Raw genomic sequence first — 26,268 nt, 5'->3', positions numbered from 1 at the left:
AACAGCATGCTACTGGTACCAAAACAGAGATATAGACCAATGGAAAAGAACAGAGTCCTCAGAAATAATGCCACACATCTACAACCATCTGATCTCTGACAAACCTGATAAAAATAAGCAATGGGGAAAGGATTCCCTATTTAATAAATGGTGCTGGGAAAACTGGCTAGCCATATGTAGAAAGATGAAACTGGATCCCTTCCTTACACCTTATACAAAAATTAATTCAAGATGGATTAAAGACTTGAATGTTAGACCTAAAACCATAAAAACTCTAGAAGAAAACCTAGGCAATACCATTCAGGACATAGGCATAGGCAAGGACTTCATGTCTAAAACACCAAAAGCAATGGCAACAAAAGCCAAAACTGACAAATGGGATCTAATTAAACTAAAGAGCTTCTGCACAGCAAAAGAAACTACCATCAGAGAGAACAGGAAACCTATAGAATGGGAAAAAATTTTTGCAATCTACTCATCTGACAAAGGGCTAATATCCAGAATCTACAATGAACTCAAACAAATTTACAAGAAAAAAAAAAACCCAATCAAAAAGTGGGCAAAGGACATGAACAGACACTTCTCAAAAGAAGACATTTATGCAGCCAAAAGACACATGAAAAAATGCTCATCATCACTGGCCATCAGAGAAATGCAAATAAAAACCACAATGAGATACCATCTCACGCCGGTTAGAATGGCGATTATTCAAAAGTCAGGAAACAACAGGTGCTGGAGAGGATGTGGAGTAATAGGAACACTTTTACACTGTTGGTGGGACTGTAAACTAGTTCAACCATTGTGGAAGACAGTGTGGCGATTCCTCAAGGATCTAGAACTAGAAATACCATTTCACCCAGCCATCCCATTACTGGGTATATACCCAAAGGATTATAAATCATGCTGCTATAAAGACACATGCACACCTATGTTTATTGCGGCACTATTCACAATAGCAAAGACTTGGAACCAACCCAAATGTCCATCAATGATAGACTGGATTAAGAAAATGTGGCACATATACACCATGGAATACTATGCAGCCCTAAAAAAGGATGAGTTCATGTCCTTTGTAGGGACATGGATAAAGCTGGAAACCATTATTCTCAGCAAACTATCACAAGGACAAAAAACCAAACACCGCATGTTCTCACTCATAGGTGGGAATTGAAAAATGAGAAGACTTGGACACAGGAAGGGGAACATCACACACTAGGGCCTGTCATGGTGTGGGGGGAGGGGGGTGGGATAGCATTAGGAGGTGTACCTAATGTAAATGACGAGTTAATCGGTGCAGCACACCAACATGGCACATGTATACATATGTAACAAACCTGCACGTTGTGCACATGTACCCTAGAACTTAAAGTATAATAAAAAAAAAGAAAGTCAATGGTAGCTTGATGGGGATAGCATTGAATCTATAAATTACTTTGGGTATTATGGCCATTTTCATGATATTGAGTCTTCCTCTCCATGAGCATGGAATGTTTTTCCATTTGTTTGTGTCCTCTCTTATTTCCTTGAGCAGTGGTTTGTAGTTCTATTTGAAGAGGTCCTTCACATCCCTTGTGAGTTGTATTCCTAGGTATTTTATTCTCTTTGTAGCAACTGTGAATGGGAGTTCACTCATGATTTGGCTGGCTATTATTGGTGTATAGGAATGCTTGTGATTTTTACACATTGATTTTGTATCCTGAGACTTTGCTGAAGTTGCTTATCAGCTTAAGGAGATTTTGGGCTGAGACGATGGGGTTTTCTAAATATACAATCATGTCATGTGCAAACAAAGACAATTTGACTTCCTCTCTTCCTACTGGAATGCCCTTTCTTTCTTTCTCTAGCCTGATTGCCCTCGCCAGAAATTCCAATACTATGTTGAATAGGAGTGGTGAGAGAAGGCATCCTTGTCTTCTGGCGGTTTTCAAAGAGAATGCTTCCAGCTTTTGCCCCTTCAGTATGATATTGGCTGTTGGTTTGATATAAATAGCTCTTATTATTTTGAGATACATCCCATCAATATCTAGTTTATTGAGAGTTTTTAGCATGAAGGGGTGTTGAATTTTATCAAAGGCCTTTTCTGCATCTATTGAGATAATCATGCGGTTTTTGTCATTGGTTCTGTTCATGTGATGAGTTACATTTATTGATTTGTGTATGTTGAACCAGCCTTGCATCCCAGGGATGAAGCCGATTTGATTGTGGTGGATAAGCTTTTTGATGTGCTGCTGGATTTGGTTTTCCAGTATTTTATTGAGGATTTTCACATCGATGTTCATCAGGGATATTGGCCTGAAATTTTCTTTTTTTGTTGTGTCTCTGCCAGGTTTTGGTATCAGGATGATGCTGGCCTCATAAAATGAGTTAGGGAGGAGTCCCTCTTTTTCTATTGCTTGGAATAGTTTCAGAAGGAATGCTACCAGCTCCTCTTTGTATCTCTGGTAGAATTAGGCTGTGAATCTGTCTGGTCCTGGGCTTTTTTTGGTTGGTAAGCTATTAATTACTGCCTCAATTTCAGAACTTGTTATTTGTCTATTCAGGGATTCGACTTCTTCCTGGTTTAGTCTTGGGAGGGTGTATGTCTCAGGAATTTATCCATTTCTTCTAGATATTCTAGTTTAATTGGGTACAGGTGTTTATAATATTCTCTGATGGTAGTTTGTATTTCTGTGGGATCAGTGGTGATATCCCCTTTATCATTTTTTGTTGTGTCTATTTAATTCTTCTCTCTTTTCTTCTTTATTAGTCTGGCTAGCGGTCTATCTATTTTGTTAATCTTTTCCAAAAACTACCTGCTGGATTCACTAATTTTTTGAAGGGTTTTTTGTGTCTATCTCCTTCAGTTCCACTCTGATCTTAGTTATTTCTTGTCTTCTGCTAGCTTTTGAATTTGTTTGCTCTTGCTTCTCTAGTTCTTTTAATTGTGATGTTAGGGTGTTGATTTTAGATCTTTCCCACTTTCTCCTGTGGACATTTAGTGCTGTAAATTTCCCTCTAAACACTGCTTTAGCTGTTTCCCAGAGATTCTGGTACGTTGCATCTTTGTTCTCATTGGTTTCAAAGAACTTATTAATTTCTGCCTTAATTTCGTATGCACCCAGTAGTCATTCAGGAGCAGGTTGTTCAGTTTCCATGTAGTTGTGAGGTTTTGAGTGAGTTTCTTAATCCTGAGTTCTAATTTGACTGCACTGTGGTCTGAGAGACTGTTATGATTTCTGTTCTTTTGCATTTGCTGAGGAGTGTTTTACTTCCAATTATGTGGTCAATTTTAGAATAACTGCGATGTGGTGCTGAGAAGAATGTATATCTCTTGATTTGGGGTGGAGAGTTCTGTAGATGTCTTTTTGGTCTACTTGGTCCAGAGCTGAGTTCAAGTCCTGAATATCCTTGTTAATTTTCTGTCTCAGTCTGTCTAATACTGACAGTGGGGTGTTAAAGTCTCCCACTATTATTGTGTGGGTGTCTAAGTCTCTTTGTAGGTCTCTAAGAACTTGCTTTATGAATCCGGGTGCTCCTGTATTGGGTGCACATATATTTAAGATAGTTAGCTCTTCTTGTTGCATTGATCCCTTTACCATTATGTAATGCCCTTCTTTGTCTTTTTTTTAATCTTTGTTGGTTTAAAGTCTGTTTTATCAGAGACTAGGATTGCAACCCCTGCTTGTTTTTGCTTTCCATTTGCTTGGTAGATCTTCCTCCATCCCTTTATTTTGAGCCTGTGTGTGTCTTTGCACATGAGATGTGTCTCCAGAATACAGCACACCGCTGGGTCTTGACTCGCTATCCAATTTACCAGTCTGTGTCTTTTAACTGGGGCATTTAGCCCGTTTGCATTTGAGGTTACTATTGTTATGTGTGAATTTGATCCTGTCATTATGATGCTAGCTGGTTATTTTGCCCATTAGTTGATGCAGTTTTTTCATAGTGTCAATGGTCTTTACAATTTGCTATGTTTTTGCAGTGGCTGGTACCATTTTTTTTCATATGTAGTGTTTCCTTCAGGAGCTCTTGTAAGGCAGACCTGGTGGTGACAAAATATCTCAGCATTTGCTTGTCTGTAAAAGATTTTATTTCTCCTTTGCTTATGAAGCTTAGTTTGGCTGGATATGAAATTCTGGGTTGAAAATTCTTTTCTTTAAGAATGTTGAATATTGGCCCCCACTCTCTTCTGGCTTGTAGGGTTTCTGCAGAGAGATCTGCTGTTAGTCTGATGGGCTTCCCTTTGTGGGTAACCTGACCTTTCTCTCTGGCTGCCCTTAACAATTTTTCGTTCATTTCAACCTTCGTGAATCTGATGGTTATGTGTCTTGGGGTTGCTCTTTTTGAGGAGTATCTTTGTGGTATTCTCTGTGTTTCCTAAATTTGAATGTTGACCTCTCTTGCTAGGTTGGGGAAGTTCTCCTGGGTAATATCCTGAATAGTGTTTTCCAACTTGGTTCCATTCTCCCCATCACTTTCAGGTACACAAATCAAAGGTAGGTTGGGTCTTTTCACATAGTCCCATATTTCTTGGAGGCTTTTTTTGTTCCTTTTCATTCTTTTTTCTCTAATCTTTTCTTCACGCTTTATTTCATTAAGTTGATCTTCAACCTCTGATATCCTTTCTTCCACTTGATTGATTCAGCTATTGATACTTGTGTATGCTTCACGAAGTTCTCATCCTGTGTTTTTCAGCTCCATCATGTCATTTATGTTCTTCTCTAAACTGATTATTCTAGTTAGCAGTTCCTCTAACCTTTTTTCAAGGTTCTTAGCTTCCTTGCATTGGGTTAGAACATGCCCTTTTACCTCGGAGGAGTTTGTTATTACCCACCTTCTGAAGCCTACTTCTGTCAATTCGTCAAACTCATTCTCCATCTAGTTTTGCTCCCTTGCTGGTGAGGAATTATGATCCTTTGGAGGAGAAGAGGCATTCTGGTTTTGGGAATTTTCAGCCTTTTTGTGCTGTTTTTTCCTCATCTTCATGGACTTATCTACCTTTGGTCTTTAATGTTGGTGACCTTTCAGATGGGGTTTCTGTGTGGACATCCTTTTTGTTGATGTTGTTGCTATTCCTTTCTGTTTGTTAGTTTTCCTCCTAACAGTCAGGCCCCTCTGCTGCAGGTCTGCTGGAGTTTGCTGGAGGTCCACTCCAGACCCTGTTTGCCTGGGTATCACCAGCAGAGGCTGCAGAACAGCAAAGATTGCTGCCTGTTCCTTTCTCTGGAAACTTCATCCCAGAGGGGCACCTGCCAGATGCCAGCCAGAGATCTCCTGTATGAGGTGTCTGTTGACCCCTGCTGGGAGGTGTCTCCCCATCAGTAGGCACGGGGGTCAGGGACCCACTTGAGGAGGCAGTCTGTCCCTTAGCAGAGCTTGAGCACTGTGCTGAGAGATCTGCTGCTCTCTTCAGAGCCAGCAGGCAGAAACGTTTAAGTCTGCTGAAGCTGTGCCCACAGCCACCCCTTCCCCCAGGTGCTCTGTCCCAGGGAGATGGGAGATTTATCTATAAGCCACTGACTGGAGCTGCTGCCTTTCTTTCAGAGACGTCCTACCCAGAGAGCCATTTCTTTTTAACAACTGCACAATATTTCATTGTATGGATGCACTTTAATGTATTTAGCCAGTTTCTCTTGAGGGTTGTTTTGGTCATTTTTTAGTTTTTATGATTGGAAATAATGTCAGATTTGAAGATGCTTGTACTTGTATAAACGCTGACTTTTATTATTATTTTAATATGATTGATTTCTAAAAGTAGATTACTTGATGAAATATATGCACTTTTAAATTTTTGGTAGATATTTCCACATGTCCTTTCTAATATTTGTAGTAATTTGTGTTCACATTAAGATTCTATGAAAGAGCTTGTTTACTCACCATTTCCCAAATATTATATATTGTCAATGTTTGTCAATCTGGTGAGTACATAGATGTGTATGTGTATTGTTGTCTGCGTCTACTATATGTGTTTGTGTCTATGACAATATCTATGGTTATAACTATATATCTATGGTTATGTGTATGAATATATCTATATGTCTATGACTATATCTGTGTCTACATAACTATATTAATACAATTTGTTTTTATTATTCATGGATTCTGTATTTGCAAATTTGCCCACTTACTAAAATTTATTTGTATTCCCCAAATCAATACTTTTGGCACTGCTGTTTTCATTTGTGGGCATATTCAGAGTGGCAAAAAATTTGAGTCACCCAACATTAATGTTCCCAGCTGACGTTGAAGAAAGCGATGCTGTGCTTTCTTGTTTCAGCTCTCGTGTCTCACACTAAACAAGTGTCCTTTTCAAGGTCTATTAGATGCAATGTTTTTGTTTTTGTATTTTTGTGCTTTTTGTTGGTAATTTTGCTGTTTAAAATGGCCCTCAAGCACAGTTCTGAAGCTTTGCTTAGTATTCCTAAGTGCAAAAATGTTGTGACAAATATTATGGAGAAAATACGTGTGTTAGGTAATCTTCATTCAGGTATGAATGTGTGTTAGGTAATCTTCATTCAGGTATGAGTTATAGCGCTGTTAGTCAGAAGTTCAATGTTAATGAATCAACAATACATATTAAATAAGTTGTCTTTCTATAGAAATACACAGAAAACAAGATTATTGATTAAGTTGATGAAAATGTTTTGACCAGAGGCTTGCAAGGAGCCTGTGTTCTCCTAAAAGTAATCATTCAGTATTCACTAATTCAATGTTCACAGAGAATTTATAGAGCATAACTGCTATGAGTAACAAGAATCAATTGTATCTACATCTATGGCACTATCTATGTGTCTTTCAATAGTTCTCTGTCTTTGATTCAATAAATATTTTTCAAGAGCCTCCTATGAATTAGACACAGGAAATGGTTTTTTTAAAAATTTTATTATTATTATACTTTAAGTTTTAGGGTACATGTGCACAACGTGCAGGTTTGTTACATATGTATACATGTGCCATGTTGGTGTGCTGCACCCATTAACTCGTCATTTAGCATTAGGTATATCTCCTAATGCTATCCCTCCCCCCTCCCCCACCCCACAACAGTCCCCGGAGTGTGATGTTCCCCTTCCTGAGACACAGGAAATGTTGAGCAGACACTCAAAACACAAAAAACTGAAGAACAAATATCTAGATTGGACTACATCAACGTTTAAAAACTTTGAGTTTTAAAGGACACTACCAACAGAGTGAAAAGGCAATCCACAGATGGCAGAAGATAAAGGATTAGTATTCAGTGTGTGTGTGTGTATATATATATATATATATATATACACACATATATATATATGATTAGTATCTAGTATATATATGAAGAACTCCTACATATCAAGAAAAAATAATCAAGCAATTTACTGAAAAAATGGGCAAAGGAATTTTGAATAGACACTCCTCCAAAGAGGGAGCCAACCATAATTCCTGAAAGGGAATGGACACTTCTCCAAAGAGGGAGAATTCGCTAGTTCCAAACACTGAATTAGTGATTACTGATTTGTTACTTTTAGGAGAACTCAGGGCTACATTCTTGCAAGCCTGAGGCCATAATCTCAAATGTTGAAATATTGAAGGGTTAAAATCTTTAAAGTCTAAAATCCCCAAAATCACAATCCTGAAAGATAAAAATCCTGAAAATAGAGTTCTGAAAAAATAATTTAAGAAATAACTTAAATGTTTATTCACATTTTAAAAAGAGGATTTATTTGAGAAACATATAAAAACACAACACTTCATAGGCTACTTTACACAATTAATTAGGCAATAATAACATACACGTTTTTGCAAATATAAACATATATACTAACAACAGTCACATGGGTATAACAGCTATGGTCAGATGAACCATATTTATAAAGAAATAGACAGGACAAAAGAAAAAATGTATAAATGCATATCACTATGGTTGGTAACCGTGTACACTCAGCTTTATAATTGTGGTTATGCAATACCATGAGAAACAACCGGTCTTTTGACTAGACAAATGAAAAACCACCATCGGTTACCACCACATATGCAGTCACCCAAAGAGCCAAGATCTTGAGAAATTTTAACTTTGCAAATGCAGATATACAAAAAGGACATCTCTTCATTTATTGAGGAAGTTTTGGCGTTTTTACATACATGTGCAATGCTTGCACACAAAGTCAATGTTGTGATAATGCACTTTTGTGGAGTCGAATTTGTAAAAATGCATAATACTTATTAGAACTCTCTAAAAATCTCCACATGATTTATACCTTCAGTACTGGAAATGATGTGAAGATGAAATACACAGCATAGCGAATTGTAAAAAATAATGTAAAACCTATTTGAAATAGTGAAAAAACTAAAAACATTTTTAAAAAACTAAAAAGAAAATTCAACATATGAAAAAATAAATTACAGGGATAGATTCTGGACCATTGTATGAAGGTAGTCCATAAGAGCTGGCCAGCTTTCATGATCATTAACTATATTGTGAAATCTTTCATCACAATGAATAGCTGCTTTTTTTCATTTAGGGCATGGCTGACCTCAGAGAATATGTTCACATCCATTTTCTACATGGCACTGCTATTTTTGAAATTTATCTGTGATTCAATATACATTAAATCTTCCCATCTTCTATGCTGCCATGCTTCTATGTTGTTTTGGATACAGGAAAAGCCATCCTGCATGCACTCATATACAAATCACAAATATGGTGGAAACAATACTGGTGATTGAACAGCAACACCATTGCCTAAATATCTTCTTATCCTATCATGCACATAATTATTTTAAAACCAGTCAGTAATTTGCTGGCTTCTTCAGCAAATGCAGCTTTAACTCATTAAAAGCTCTAGGAATTTCATCAGCTGGAAGACATGCCAATTCAGACAAATGACACATTTGTAAACTGAATTTTTCATCATTGCCTTATTGCATGGCCAATCCGCTCCTCTGAATTTTCCGCCCAATGCAAATGAAGACAATAAGAAGGTAATAGTTCTACCTTACATGATGCAACTAACACAATGTCACTATCCTGTGCGCAAACAAAAATGCATTAATTCCTTCCCCAGAATTCAGCTTTCACAATTTCAACATTTGGGATTTGAATCTTTTGTGATTCTGATTTTCAGGATTTTAGACATTGGGGATTTTAGACTTTCAGGATTTAGACTTTAGAGATTTTGGTCTACTGGGATTTCAACACTTGGTTTTGTAGTGTTTGGGATTATTTCTTTTGGTATTATCATCCATACTCCTCCAAAGAAGACAGAAGAATAGCCAATAAGCATATGAAAAGATGCTCAACATCTCGAATTATCATGGAGGTGCCAATCATAACCATGGTGAGATATCATTTCACACCCATTAGGATGGCTATTATCAAAAAAAGAAGAAAGAAAATAACAAGTGTTTGTGAGGATGTGCAGAAATTGGAATATTTGTGCATTGCTAGTGAGAATTTAAAATGGTGCAGCCACTACAAAAAATGGTATGGCAGTTCCTCAAAAAATTAAACACAGAATTAGCAAAGCAGAGGCTGAGGCAAGGTTTTTGCATGCATGTTAGATGATCCTAGGGCTTAGGTGGAAGGAAATGGAGGAGCCAAACAGGAAAGGATGATAAGGATGAAAAGCCAATGTAAGTGTGTCTTATCAAGGTAACCGCTTTGGGTAACCGGGCTCAATTCTACCAAGATCCACAAAACAAATAGAATGCTACCCCAAGTTGTCCACCAGAAGAGTCAGAGACTAGAGCATTTATCCACCAGCTCTCATCCACATTGGTTGAGTGTTGGCACAGAGGGCCTTAACCCTACACTTGTGGGCTGCACTCGCTGGCAGACCAAGTGAACTCCTGCAGCTGGAAATTATGTACAGTAAAGGAGAAATTGAGTTTGTGAGAAGATGTTCACAGCAGCTGTGGCTGAAATCACTTGTGGGTATAGAAATGTGGCATGGGAAACAGAGGCATCTGATACGTTTGTTAATGACTGATTCATTTTTATATCTAGGTCATTTGACTTTAGAGTCCATAACTCTGTGTCCTTGAAGTCTTAGAGTTTCAGATGTTAAGGCGAATATAAAATCCTTAAACCAGTTCTGCAAATGGCAGAAACCTGACATGAGAAAGACCAAGGTAGATATGAATATGGATCTCAAGAAGAATGGTACCAGATTCTTGAGAAGCAAGAACTCACTCACTTTCTTATTCACATGCTGACATCTGAACTCCAATGATACTGAATATGTTGGTAGAATAATTTGTATTTTATAGAAAAAATAACATGAGTGCTAGGGAGATAATCAATTACTTTTTAATCAATTGAGACTAGATTCCATTTTCTTGTCTCTTATCTCAGATTATTTTCCCAAGGTTCTACTTCCTCATGGTACTGCTGATACTGTTTTCCTTCCCTCCATGCCCTAGCTGCATCAAGGTTGTTTTTGTTGCCTTTTACATGATTATTTGACCCAGCCTATTTCACTCATACATTGTTCACTTCTTTGGGCCTCAGGCCACTCATCTTTAAGGAGTGGGACTCTGGTGTTTTTCAGTTTCCATCAGCTGCAATACTCTATGCTCACTTGTCTGTGTGTGCTATACATGCTTTACATGTCCTGGTAAAGGGAACTTTGATGCGCATTTAAAACAAAAAACTATACATATGTAAGTTGCTTGCTATAGTTAGTACCTCTTCTTCTAGAGGAAAGCATACATTAGAGGGAAATTTTGAGTTGTCAAATCTGGAAATACACATTTGCAGAGTTTAAAAAGACATTTTAGCAACTTTTGAAAGTGAAAAAAAATCTTACTTTTTGGTAAAGCTGATTAATTTTGTCATACCAATTTTATGTAGTTGAGAAAATACCAACCAGCACTAATAAAAAAAAGTGTGAAGGAATATTTGCTATAGCATTTTTAACTTAAAAAACCAAAAGACAGCAGGCATTTGAGAATATGTGTATATATAATTATATATATGAATTTAATATATAACATAAAATATATTATATTTATAAATTATATATACTTGCTATTTTTCTATTTGTAGTTCAAGAAATGTATTATGAGCTCGTCTCTATCCAAGCAACTGGAGAGAGAATACATAGATTTTGCCAAGAACACAGATACTGTGAAATTTATATTAAGTCATTTATCTGGTTTACTTGAATAATAATCTCTGAAACAAAATGAGCTATGAAATAATTGCATGCCTCAGTCTCTCAATCTGTAACAATAGAATAGCAATACCTTTTCTTATTCCTCCTCTCTGAGGAGTGTTTTATTGAAAAAAATAATTATCTCTCAAAAGGCTTTAAGCACATTAATAGAAGGAAGTTATTAACATTTAAGGTAGTGTTATTATGTTATTAGATAATGGAGAAAAAATTGGTCAATTCTTACCACCTGCTGTAGATTCAACACACAAGAGAGTCTGTACTTTTATGAATAGCAGAGTGAGCAAAACCTTGATTTTTAAAAATAGCTTCTTAAAACTGCCACTCAGGGATGCTTTGCTTCTGGTTGCTTAACTGAAAGGCTATTGTTAAGGCATGTTTTGGGATCTCTTTTACTCAGTGATGTTTTGCCTTTTTGTTTAGGAAGCTACACTTCTATCAATGTATTTTTATTAAATGCCTAAGAGTACTGTGCAGAGGACTATGCTTAGATATTTAAAGATGTATGAAAACCGGTTCCTAAGTGTAGCGAGCTCATGGACTTTTTGGAGGATTCCTTTCCGCTAACTGAAGAAAGAAAAGAGAAAAGTATAACACCAAATAAAAACTGTGATCAACTGTATTATAGATATGCACACATGAAAAACATATACTTGGGATCTGTATCAAGTTTCACCAGAAAACCCTTAAATGGGATTTGATGAGTTAGCATGAATCCAATCATGCGGTTTTATCATTGCCGAGTGATTCTAATAAACTGAATTTCTCAAAACGCAAACCAGAGGATCTCACACTGGAGCAGAGAGAGAATATTCAGAAAATGACAGTCAGTCTAATCAAGATAACATTTTATCGATGGCAATGTAAGGGTAATAGACAATTTCCTTCTTTCCTTGTCCATGGTACACAATGATAATCAATCATGAAGACCCACTCTAACTTCAGAAACGTTCTTAACTCAGTCATCAGGAACACGGGTCAGCAAAATTTTTATTAAATTGTCCGTAAATATTTTATGCATGTGGATAACATAGTCTCTGTTGCAACTGCTAACTCTGCTGTTGGAGTGCAATTTGCAGCAAAAAGCAGAAGCTATATAAACAAATGGGTGTGGCAGTGTTTCAATAAGATATTTACAAAAACAGGCAGCTGGCCTGTGGGCCATAGTTTGATCACCCCTGGTCTAGAGAGCCGTCATGATTCAATCAGCGTTAGCACATAAGAATTAACCTGCTTGCTACTCTTGGTTTTGATGCAGCATTAATACACTTGACCTTTCTCATGTTCAATTTAACCACAAAACTCAAGCTAAATGGGTCCTCTGCCTTCCATTTCTGGTTCAGTACCTTGCTAATACTGTTTACCTCTGTCAGAGATTTTTTTGTTTTTTAACATTCTGAGCCTCAATTTCTCATCCGGTAAAGGAATATAATAACAATGCAGGGTTGCTGCAAAAGTCAAATGAGAAAACATAGATGAAAGCATTTGTAAACCATAAGACACTAGAGTATTTGAATAAAACAACAATTGTACTTAATAGGTGAATGTGTTGCATAAAGTTTGGAAACCAGTTTTTTGACCAGATAAAACGCACAACACTTTTCATGAAAAACTACTTTTTCGTCTTTTTGGTTTGTTTAAAAGGCATTTTGTTGTAGCTAAAATGTAAGGGACCTAGCTAAAATTGCATGGACAGCATTTTTGACTGCTTACTTATAGCTTCTTTTTTTAAGATACTCCTTTTTCTTTCCAACTTTTATTTTAGGTTCGGGGGTACACGTGCAGTTTTGTTACATGGGTATATTGCATGTCACGGAGGTTAGGTGTACAGATTATTTCGTTACCTAGGTAATAAGCATAGTACCAGATAGGTAGTTTTTTTATCCTCACCCTCCTCCCATCTTCCACCCTCCAGTAGGCCCCAGTGTCTATGATTCCCTTCTTTGTGTCATGTGTACTTCACGTTTAGTTCCCATTTACAAGTAAGAACATGCAGTTTTTGGTTTTCTGTTTCTGAGTTAGTTTGCTAAGGATGATGGCCTCCAGCTGCATCCATGTTGCTGCAAAGGACATGTTCTCATTCTTTTTATGACTGCATAGTTAGTATGCCATGGTGTATATGTACATTTTCTTTATCCAGTCTACCATTGATGGGCATTTAGGTTGATTCCATGGCTTTGCTATTGTGAATAGTGCTACGATGAGCATACACATGCGTGTGTCTTTATGGTAGAATGATTTATATTCCTTTGGGTGTACACCCAGTAATGGGATTGCTGGGTTGAATGGTAATTCTATTTTAAGTTCTTTGAGAAATTGCCACACTGCTTTCCACAATGACTGAACTAATTTATATTCCTACCAGCAGTGTATAAACGTTCCCTTTTCTCCCAATCTCACCAGTATCTGTTATTTTTTGACTTTTTAGTTATAACCATTCTGACTGTTGTAAGATGGTATCTCATTGTGGTTTTGATTTGCATTTCTCTAACGATTAATAATGTTGAGCATTTTTTCACATGCTTGTTGGCCGCATGTATGTCTTCTTTTGAAAAGTGGCTGTTCATGTCCTTTGTGCATTTTTCAATGGGACAGTTTGTTATTTGCTTCTTAATTTGCTTAATTTCTTTATAAATTCTGGATATTAGACCTTTGTTGAGCGAACAGTTTGCAAACATTTTCACCCATTCTGTAGGCTATCTGTTTATTCTGTTGATAATTTCTTTTGCTGTGCAATAACTCCTTAGTTTAATTAGGTCCCACTTGCCAATTTTTGTTTTTGTTGCAATTGCTTTTGGAGAAATCTTTGCCAGGGCCTATGTCTGGAATGGTATCCTAGGTTAACTTCCAGGGTTTTTATTGTTTTAGGTTTTTTTACATTTAATTCTTTAATCTGTCTCGAGTGGATTTTTATCATGGTATAAGGAAGACACCCAGTTTCAATCTTCTGCATATAGCTAGCCAGTTACTCCAGCATCACTTATTACATGTACTCACCGGCAGGCGGTGGTATGGTAGGGTTCGTGTATGCACACTGACTTATAGCTCTTATGGTATTTCTTCCTCTAGGAGTCTTAATCTAATGCCAAAGTATTTGGAAAAAAAAATTATTGTACCAAACTCTCCAGCTAGAAACCATGCATCTGAGTCCTGAGAAAATTAAAGTCAAGCAATAGCATCCTACCAATAAGCCAAATAGCAATGTTTATTCTAGACTGTAATCTATGTTATCAGAATGGAAATACAAGTGCACACAAAATGTGAAAATGAAATTTTCACAAGAAAGCTGAAAAGTCAATTAAAGGAAATATCTGATATGAGAGGATTAGTGAATATTCATACTTCTGATTGTGACAATATTCCCTAATCAATAGTTTCTAATCTTTGATAGATATGAATAATGTCAAAGTAAACAGTTGGCTAAAGATATTTGATATAATTATTAAATGAGATCCTTAACAATGATAATACATTTTTCCAGATGAAGGAAGGATAACCTTTTATATAACATTTTACATTCAATTTAAGAGGAAAATGTTTTTAATAAAGATCAACTTTCCATAATGAATATTACTCTGAACACAATTTGAGACTTTCCTGCCTCAGCCTCCCGAGTAGCTGGGACTACAGGTGCCCGCCACCAAACCCGGCTAATTTTTTCATATTTTTAGTAGAGACGGAGTTTCACTGTGTTAGCCAGGATAGTCTCGATCTCCTGACCTCGTGATCCGCCCGCCTCTGCCTCCCAAAGTGCTGGGATTACAGGCATGAGCCACCACGCCCGGCCTGGCTTGATTCTTTAGAGACCATAAGAGACATATAGAGACTATACTCTTGAATACCTATCTGATTCACTTACTTTACGGGCAATTTTTCTGTAGAAAACAGTTGAACCCCTACAGTCTTTGAAGAGTATAATTACATTTTTGAACCAAATTGGAAAATATTTTCCTCCCAAGCTACCTTTTCCTAGTAGAAAAAAGCATAGTTTTGTTTTTGTCTTTTAATTTTTCAGCAATATTTTGACTATTATCATTACAATAGCAATAATTCTTTGCTTCTTTTTTGGTTTTAACTCAACTTGTGTTTTGTATTCTTTCCTTTGGAGAATAAGGATGGAGACTTTTTTTTTTTTTTTGAGACGGAGTTTTGCTCTTGTTGCCCAGGCTGGAGTGTAATGGCACAATCTCGGCTCCCTGCAACCTCCACCCCCCGGGCTCAAGCTATTCTCCTGCCTCAACCTCCCGAGTAGCTGGGATTACAGATGCCCACCATCACGCTCAGCTAATTTTTTGTATTTTTAGTAGAGACGGGGTTTCACCATGTTGACCAGGCTGGTCTTGAACTTCTGACCTCAGTTGATCCACCCGCCTTGGCCTCCCGAAGTTCTGGGATTACAGGCGTAAGCCACTGCACCCAGCCCAAGGATGGAGACTTCTAATTTGCACAGCATCATGTCCTTTTTAAGGGGAAAGATTATCATGAGCAAAACTCAAAAGATATTGCCATGAATAACTGAAAGCAAGTTGTGTTTTTGCGAATAAGGGGAAACAATTAGACTTTTTGTCTTCTACTCTTCTCAGGGCTTGGTCTTTATTTTTCTTCTGATTACATCAAGGTTCTGGAGGATGAGAGCTTCTAAACTTTTGAAATTCTGTTGAGCTTAACTTTAGTACTTAGAGCACGTTCTGCAGCAATTTAAATTGTGAAAAGAGCTGAAGACAGGATGAGTTTCTAATTGTAGAGATTTAGGTAGGTTTCTGAATGTCTTAAGGCCTCAATTTCAAAATCTTTCAAGAATAATACTACCATCCTGGTCTACCACACAAAGTCAGTATATGCATGAAAAAACTCTGCAAGCTGTGAACACTATATCTTTACAGTATTTTAATTACTAATAAAGTTGTGGGCACTGATAAAAATAACTTCCACATAAAGGTATTTTCTAATCTTTAAGAAGAATCTATTTAACACTGATAATGAAGGAGAGAGTTTAGTCAGCATGCAGTATATAGAAGAGACTTCTTGACCAGAGTAGAGCAAGGAGAGCAGATTCATTTTATGTAGACCACCTACTTTGCCATTAATCCCTATGCATTTCAAAGTATTCCTCTGTGGTTCAGTTTTGTAGAGAATGCATGGCATCTTCAGGAATAGGGGACCAAGAAGAGGCAAAAGCACAATGGGATGAGTTAGGAAAAAATGCGGAGCCCCGGGAGAAAACTTTGAGGAAAGCCCAGCCTATTAAAACCCATCAGGTAAATCTTTGCAGTATATGAAACTATTTTAGTACTACAATGGAGCGGTCAGCAAACTGTGGTCTCTCCCTTATTTTATACATATGGTTTTTTTGGAACACAGCCCCACTCATTTGTTTCTATACAGTCTATGACTGCTTTTGTGCTGCAAGGGCAGAGTAGAGTAGTTACAACAGAAGCTGTATGATCCATAAAGTCTAAAAATATTTACATCTGGACCCTTTACAGAAAAGTTTGTTGAGCCCTGCTGTAAGATAAAAATATCTGTATGTGATGGGCTGAACATATAGGAAGCAATCTGCATCATTATTGAATGGATAAATGTTTTAACCTAAATTTTAAACATTTTTCTAAGAACCACTTTCTTCTCGTGTGTGTGTGTGTGTGTGTGTGTGTGTGTGTGTGTGTGTGTGTGTCAGAGAGAGAGGGCAGGAAGAGAGGAAGAGAGAGAAAGTATTTAAGATAGGTGATTGCTGGTTAGAAATGTTACACAGGCCAATGCCTCTTTATGAAAAGAGAATATAGTAAGCTCAAAATTCTAATATCAATTTGAGGTTTTGGTTGGAGTGAGCCTACTCTTAGATATAGAACAAGTTCTATATACATACATTTATATACAGACAGTAACATTTGTTCTGAAACTACTTTCACTATTATATCTCATGGTATAGAAGTAGTAGGGGAGGGAACACATAGCTACTGAAGTTTAGTAGAGCACCCTGATGTTTCCTGAATGATCAAATTGATTTTGGTCTTTTAAAATGGGATATATCTGAGAAAGAGGTGAAAATGATGAGCAACTCTCCAATCATTAAGACTCTATATGCAGGAAAAAAATGCATATGAAAGTGAGGGTCATGAGTTTAGAGGACTAGCTTTCAGAATTGTAGGAAAGACAGGTTAATTATAATTCAAGTAAATTACCATAATAGGCATATTACAATAACACCAGCACTGTATTTCTCTGGTGGAAGAAAGGAGTAGTACAGCTTTCTTGTTACCTGCTCACAGAGACTTTGGAGAACGTTTCATTCAATATTTTTCTCCAGGTTCAAGCAATCTATTCTATCTATATATAATCTACAGGATAGCACTGATTTGAAAGAAGGACTCTATTCTCAGAGGATCTTAAGGTTGGAAAAGGAGAAATACATTTATTAATTACCTCAATAAGGCTTAGGAGTTCTACTAACAGAAAGTTAATTTTGCTGTGAAAAAGTTTTTATTTTTTATTATTACTCTGCCTTCAATTTTTTTTTACTTTGAAATAATTTCAAGCTATCCAAAAGCTGTCACAACAGTACAAATAATTATTATCTATCCATCACCTTCACTCAGGTTCGCCAACTGTGAAGTTTTCCACTTATGCTTTCATGATCTCTCTCTCTCTCTCTCCCCCTCACCCCCTTATAGTTTTTTTCTCTCTAAACTGTTTGTAAGTTATAGGAATCATTCTTCATTTATCCTAAATGTTTCACATCTCATTGTGTGTTTTTTATGAACAAAAATATTCTCTTATATAATCAGTATAATTATTCAAAATCAGGATATTTAACACTGATACTGTAGGATCATCTAAATGGCATTTTAATTCAAATAACTTCAATTATTCCAATAATATCCTTTAAGCAACTATTTTTTATATCGAATCCAATCTAGAATAAGATTTTGCATTCAGTTGTCATATTTCTTCAGCTCCTTTAATTTGAAAAGTTCATGAGGATTGCCTTATCTTTCATGACATTAACATTTTGAAGAGTTAAGATAAGCTATTTTTGTAGAATGTCCCTCAATTTTGAATTGTCTGAAATTCCCTTCTTATTAGATTTAGGTTATGCATTTTTGGCAGGAATACTACATATATGACGTCGCGTTTTTATTAGTGCAAAGTGTCAGGAGGTACAAGGTGTTGGTTTGTCTCGTTATTGTTGATGTTGACTGATCACTTAGATACAGTGGTTTCTGCCAGGTTTCTCCATGGTATGGTTACAATTTTCCCTTTTGTAGTTAATAAGTAATTTGAAGGGGCAGCCCTTTGAAGTTATTTTAATATCCTCTTCCCTTTCAACTTTTCATTCACTGATTCTAGCATCCATTAATGATTGTTACTTGTATAAATTTTAATTAAAATTCCTGAAAAATGTTGAACTTTACTCTTTCTTCTGACATTTATTAGTTGATATTCTATATTAAGAAGGCATTGTATCTTTTTCTCTCCCTCTCTCTCTCGTCTATTATTATAGACCCATAAATTATTATTTTATTTAATAAGTTATGACCCATTAATGTTGTTGTCATCCTTATTATTATTAATAACAAAGTGTCTCAGATTTGACCATTGGAAATTTACTCAAGTTAGCTTCTTTTTTTACCTTTCCTCATTCTTTGAGAATTTTCTTACTTTGTGACACAAAAAGGTGTTCTAGGTTTCTAGATGTGTGGGGTTTTTTGTGTGTGTGTGCTTCAGCCTCAGAATAAGGTGTTTCTTCAAGGATCCCTGTGTAAAATGTGTTGATTATATTTCACCTATTTAGACTTATTTCTTCTAATGCTTCTCTTTCCTGTAGCCACTGTCTGTTCTTGTTAATATTTTATTCCCCTTCTCTGTAGTCAGGATTGATATTTTGTCCACCTTCATGCATAGATTGACAGTTGTTCTTTAACTCTACTTGGTTCCACTACATGATTGTGAGAGTGAGGGGTTGGTCCTGGGAGAAGAGAGAGCAAAAGTATTGTGTATAATTTAAGTAACATTTTATTTGCTTGCCATGGCAGGTGTGTTCTAGTTTTCTTTTTTCATATTTGAAGTTATTGCAGGGCTGAAAAAATTTTATTCACTTTAGTAATTATATAGAGGATGGATAATATAGAGAAAAGAACATGGAACTAGAATTCAAAAATCTAATTTATAACATGGACTATATGTAGACCTTTGGCAAGCCAGTGTAGTTCTTTAATCCTCAGCTTTCTCATCTTTAAAATGAGAATGGCTTTCTTTTCCCAATGATCTCAGATATGTACTGTTCATACAAAATTATTTTTAATCCATGAAATTCTATCTCTTTGCCTTGTATTTATTTTTTTTGCCCCTTAAGACATGTATTTTGTACTGGAAAATAAATTAAAATATTATTATGTCAATATATTATAATGTGATGACAGATTAAGTACTAATATATTTGTAGGTACTGAAGCAAACTTGATGCAAAATAGAGGCATTGTTATTTTCTTCATAAATATATTTATAAAATTAAATGGAAAAATGATCATTGTCAAGTGTTTATTTGCTTTAATAGGCTTATAAAGTAATTTGTCATAAAGCTGACATTTCATTGCTTTAGATAAGAGGAAGGTTTAGTGATCGTTCAGATGCTACTTTTCACATAATAGGGGATTATAACCGTTGACTTTATTGAATGAAAGAAGAAATCATATGACAAAGGTATTACAATATTATTTTCACCAAAGTAAGAGCCAATTTATAACATTAAGTTTAAATAATTTGAGACTTATGGCTGAGATTGAATATACAAAGGAACAAGGGCCAGACCATATATAAAAGTAGGACTCTGACTCACAACCTCTACATCAATCAGTCCAGGATTCCGGAACACAACCTCTGCAGGAACTGGCCCCAAATGGTCAGAGCTTGGTTGATAGCTGCCAGTTTCCCTAATTTTTGTCTCCACTTACAATGTGGGACCAACTAAAGGATGACAAATTTGCCCCCCTAACCAATAATATATGATGCCCCACTTCTAGTTAGCCTGCCTCCAGCTTCTCCATGCCAACACCCTCTAATCAGGGCATAACTGAAGTTTTCTGCCTTAGTCTATTTGTGATGCTATAAAGGAATATCTGAGGCTGGGTATTTATAAAGAAAAGAGGTTTAGTTGGTTCAGGTTCTGCAGGTTGTGCAAGAAGCATAGCACTGGCATCTACACCAGGTGAGGACCTCAGGCTGCTTCCACACATGGTGGAAGGTGAAGGGGAGCTGGCTGTGCAGAGATCACATGGTGAGAGAGGAAGCAACAGAGAGGAGGGAGGTGCCAGGCTCTTTTTAGCAACCAGCTCTTACGGAACGAGTAGAGTAAGAACTCACTCACTCACTCTCTCACCCAAGGGCATTAATATATTTATGAGGGTTCCACCTCCATGACCCCAAAGCCTCCCATTAGGCCCTACCTCCAACATTGAGGATCAAATTTCAACATGAGATTTGGAGAGGACAAACATCCAAACTATAGCACCCTCCTTTTATGTTGCTATAAAGCTTGCCCACTCCCCTGCTTGCCTTTGAGGTTATGCCAAATGCAAGTGATGGTGGCTGACTCTTTTGCTCTAGCAAGCTCTGAACAAATAGCTTTTCCTGCTTCTCATTTGGGTGGCCTTCATTTATTTCTACATTACTATCTCTCTTTTATTTGACAGATATCTTGGTGACTTCCTACATGACCTACATTAAAAATGTCTACAAGAAATTTGAATTTACCATTATATTGTCAAGTTCTTTATATCCAGTCTTTTTTATTGTATTCACTAATGAAAGGTTTGCCAAGCATCTGCCCTGTTTAAAAATATAATTAAGAGTAAATATAAAAGACAATTCACATCTTCTGGTCATTTAAAATCTGTGCTATGCTTTTCTATGAAAACAATATATTTCTCCTGAAATGGTTGTAAAGGGGTCAGGGTCCAAATATGTGAATATAATCAATGAAACATAAAGCAATATTTTTACCCTTTTCTAACCTTGAAACCTAGTCATTTCCTAAACTCATATAATGCACTTTGACTAAGTTAGTGCATTTGGAAAGACGGTTGGCCAATTAAGCAATAAAACTCCGATATAAAATCATTTCTGGGCTCAGATATTGCTTTGTGCAGTTATTTTCTTTCAGAGAGACTTTGATTTGTCTAAGCACTGGTGGTCATGGCAATTACGGATGAATCCTCTTCTTTGGCTAGTGAGATCCGGTCGCCAGAAAACAAAAGACAAACAAACCAACCTGTAGTTCACACTTTCTATGGAATCACTAAGTATTTACAATCTTTCTAGATAGAGTTGTCAACAATTAGGTAGGTATCACCAGATTCATTATTCTTGTTCGCTTTTCTATGATAACCTATTACCATGATCTATCTACTCCATCCATTCAAATGCTATCATCTTTAAAGATAAAAGTAAACTCTCATTTACTTAATGAAATATTGCAGAATCCTCTTTGGGCTCAGTGACAGTTTTCTCTTTTCAAGTCTATGACACTTATAACCTATGCCAAATAGCATTCTCACAATTGGACCAAATACTTCTTGAAGCCAGGGCCAATATCTTGGTTTGTCTTTGGATCTCTCATGGATATTTTACCATATCTCCTTGCATTTGTGTTGCAATGAATGGAAATTTATTGGGTTTAATTCACTGCATTTAACTCTGGCTTATACTTTATGCCCCATAGTGCTTAGGGTGAATGCAGGGCAGATACTCACTAAAAGGTCTTTTGGCTAATCAGTAGTTAAGGCCCAACTTTCTTAGTCATAGCCTAAGGACTGAGAAAATTTGAAGGTTAAAAGGTATCACAAAGTAATGTTAATACTAATTATGTAGGTATATCTTTATGTATCTATGTAAATTCTGAGTCTCAGTTCATGGTCTTTACTCCTCACAGTCTATGATGGGACAAAGGAGAAAGAATCAAGTCAAATATCCTGAGAACATGTTTGCTGACTCTAAGATCTTGCACTACAGGCTTTTGAAATAGATTTTTATTGCATGATTAAATATTGTCTTTGTATCTGTTCCTTAAGAGGCATAATCAATAACTTACAGATTGTTAAGGATGTTTATATTTTCATTAAAGAACACTGGTAAAGGTCATGCACAGTTATATTCATTTCTTCATTCTTTACTTTTTTAAGGGAAAAGTAGTCATTTCTTTTCAATTTATACCATTATCCTTTGTTTCAATATGGGAGATTCTTTTTAAAAAAATATTATTGGGAGCAAGGGTTGGTCATAAGAAACCACAGAACCAACATTTATTGAATGCCTGATATGTACCAGTCATTGGTAGAAATTTTCTTATCTCGCTGAATTCTTGTGAAAGTTTTGTGAGGTGGGATTTAACAACTACATTTTATAGTTGAAATCTGATACTTAGGGAGGTTAAACTACATGTAATTAGGTGTTTTCTTTCATTTACTATGCTTGGTTAGATTGCACTACATATTTTAATTAAGAAGATAATTGTTATGAGTATGTTTATGTTTAAATAAATGTGTGTACATGAAGTCTTAGAAATAAATGTGTTATACAGAGTTTCCCTTTTATAAGTTTTAATGTTCAATTCAAACAAATATGTGTCCCTTCCTAAATCTCTCAAACCTAGTGAAGAAAAACATAGAAAGCTATTTACCTGCTTTTCCATGAGGGCACTAGTAATCCCTTCTTCAGTGATAACTAACTCAACTTTTAACAGCACCACACAGATCATTAGAACACACATATACACAGACGCAGACACAGACACACACACACACACACACTTCAAAATCAGGCTTTTAAATAAGTTTTACGGCAAATAGAACTAGAAACATTACAAGTTCTAACTTTACTAACGTGGTAAGCACAATTTCTTGCCAAGTCTCTTTAGCAGGGCACTAAAAAGGATTTTAGCATTCAGTGGGGCACTACCAACAAACTCAAGAGATATATTGCTTATATATGCCAGAACAGGCAAGAAACATATTCTGGTGAAGAACTGCCTTACTTATGCAGGGTTGTGTTTTTCAAATCTAAAGAAATCCCAAACCATAAATGAGAATAAAGGAGAATAAAACAAAAATTCTTTGGGTTCTAATTAAATTCTCGAATTATTTCAGTGTTAGGTGTTGCTTTTTCAGTATCCTTTACTGTGTACATTATTTCTGTCTTATATCTGGTATCCTTATAACATCAACCAAAGGCGAGGTCTATCCATCAATTGTTTTGCTTTCCATGCAGGGAAGTACTGGAGCAGCGGAACAAACCAAAACTGAAGGAGAAATTATAGCTCATTCCCTTTAGAAGCTGATAACCATTAGGGGAAGGCTTCCATCACTGTGTAACATGATGAACAGATTTAATGCTGTGGAAGTCGAGGTAGGAAGGCATAATGTGAACTAGAAAGTGGAAAGGGGGTCGATAGGAGGCTTCGGAAGTGAAATATAATGTATTGATTATAATTATAAGCTCTTCAACCAGAGAGACCCACCGATACTTGACCATTAAGTCTATCGTATATTTGTTGTGCCTCTGTGATCAAGTTCCTCAAGTTAGAGAATGCTTACTCTCCTCATATACAATGGAGATTCTAACAGTAATTATCTCATAATGTTAGCAAGATGAAATAAGATAATACATTAGAAATGCTTTATTTATGGCATATAGTAAGCTTTCAATAGGAGTTGAAATTTGTTTTGAAGTTGTCATTAGATGTACACTAGGTTTACATTAGATTTGATGGAAAGAAAAAGGCAGGCAACCATGGTTCCAAAGTAGATCAAGCCAGTGTTCATAGGAAACACCAAATGTGAAGGATGATTTAACATAATAACTTATCTTGATATAATACTTTATAGTTTGCAAAATAATTTTATTGAGAGAATGGCATTGTGGTCATTTAAAAAATTATAAAGGAAGAACTATTATGTCCAGTTTAGAAATTGTAAAACTTAATCTCAGGGAAGCCAAATCCCATATGCACATCAAAACTGTGAATTCATATCCATGTCCAGAACTTATTCAGCTGAAAAAGTTTGCTCAATGAACAGTGTGGAGGTTGGTGTTTGGAGATAAAGGTCTGTATGCACATTATGATTTTGATTGCCAAGGATGAAGTATTTACATTTGCTTTAAAAAGTAATGTAGGGTTAAATGGAATTGGTAAGTGGAAAGGCAACATAAGGAAGATAGATGAAAACCTTCGTCATGTATACAAGAATAAACACTATGAGAAACCATGAGAAGAGGGTCCTACTTCATGAGCTTTACTGGAGGATCTCCAGAGTAGGAGCTCAGAAACGTCTGTCAAGTAAAAGGGCATTTGATGCAAGGGAAACTGATGGTGGGTATTAATATGATTTGATGTGAAGCTGATAGGAGGGTACCATTCATTAGAAACAAAGACAAACAGAATTCAACTGAAATTTTATATGACAAATAAAATGAGAAGAAGACAAAGAGGACGCAGCAGTTATTAGATGATGAATAACAACTGAATACATCTTACAGATAGTTGTGTTTCCAATTTCCAAGTAATAAAGTGATATGGTTTGGCTCTGTGTCTCCACTCAAATCTCATCTTGAATTGTAATCCCCATGTGTTGAGGGAGGTACCTGTATTCCCCACGTATTGAGGGAGGGAAGTGGTTGGGTCATGGGGCGCTTTCCCCCATGCTGTTCTCGTAATAGTGAGTGAGTTCTCAGGAGACCTGATGGTTTTACAAGCATCTGGCATTTTCCCTGTTTGCACTGACTCCCTCCTGCCACCTTGTGAAGAAGGTTCCTGCTTCCCCTCTGCCTTCTGCCATGATTTTAGGTTTACTGAGTCCTCCCCAGCCATGCGGAACTGTGAGTCAATTAAACCTATTTCCTTTATAAATTACCCAGTCTCGGGCAGTTCTTTATAGCAGTGCAAAAACAGACTAATGCATAGAGTATCTTCTTTTTACTTTGAGAGAATTAGATAATTGATTTGAGAAATGTATGCTCCAGAATGTGTTTTTCTTTGCTTCTGATTCTGTAGTGAAAGGAAATGAGTAGAGGTGAATCTTAAGCTGTTTCCCACCCCCACACACCCCTCCCCCGGGCAGCCAAAGAATATGGGCAAACTTTTAAAATTAATATAAAATATTTATACATTTTTATGGGGTACATGTAGTATTTTGTTACATTCAAGCTGGTTATCTTTGGGTAAAGTCGGGGGAATTCTCCCTTCACAGCACCATCAACCCACTTGGTGTTCAGGAACCCCATTCATCCCCTACTCTCCCTTACACTCTGCTTATAGAAACTGCTTAAATGGGTTAAGGCAGAGGGGCAATGGGCCCAGACTCAGGAGCATAGATGAAGGGCAGGAAAGTGCCGTGGCTCCTTAGCATCAAGAAAGAGGCGTGCCTGCTCAAGTAGAAATCCGGTGAGCCTAAAGGTGACTGGCTTAATTAGTGATCACTACTAATCTCCACGGGGCTCCCAGATGCTAGTACAAATGGTACTCATTTGACAGGAGGCCCAGTAGTCAGCAGACTGTGGCTCTGGTCGTGGTTTTTCAGATTGAGTCTCCTTTGTGGGGCCCATGAAACCCTCTTGAAATCCTTCCTCTTCTCTTCCTTTCTTTCCTTCCAATCTGCTCCCACAAGGACACTTTGAAAAACTTCCCTAATCTGGGAGGAAATTCTGGCTCTCATTCATCCTGATTTTTATTATTTTAGGTCATTTATAACAGTCTGAATTAAATGTATTCTCTAGGAGTTCTCATTAAAAATTTTCTGAAAGGAGAATGCTTTCAAATGGGAAAAGTGTCAGACTTATGATTATATATGGAATATTATATGTTTCCCACAACTGTTGGAAAAATATATAATCATAGAGGCCACTGTACTTTATTATGAGAAATATAATTAACATTATCTAGTGCAGTCATTGTCCTTTTCTGTGTGTAAAGGGGTTGCTGATTTGAAAATAAAACAGATATCAAGCATTTCTCCATGCTTGCTTTATATAACACTGAGGTTTTAAATAATATATTACTTTCTTTAAAATCTATTTACATGGTAATTGCCACTGTATAATGTATGAAAGATCACTTCGCTGAGTTTAAATCTGGTCTGCAATGTGGGCTGGA

Source organism: Pan paniscus, chromosome X, assembly GCF_029289425.2.
Source record: "Pan paniscus chromosome X, NHGRI_mPanPan1-v2.0_pri, whole genome shotgun sequence".
Classification (NCBI taxonomy): domain Eukaryota; kingdom Metazoa; phylum Chordata; class Mammalia; order Primates; family Hominidae; genus Pan; species Pan paniscus.
This window is presented reverse-complemented; position numbering follows the sequence as displayed.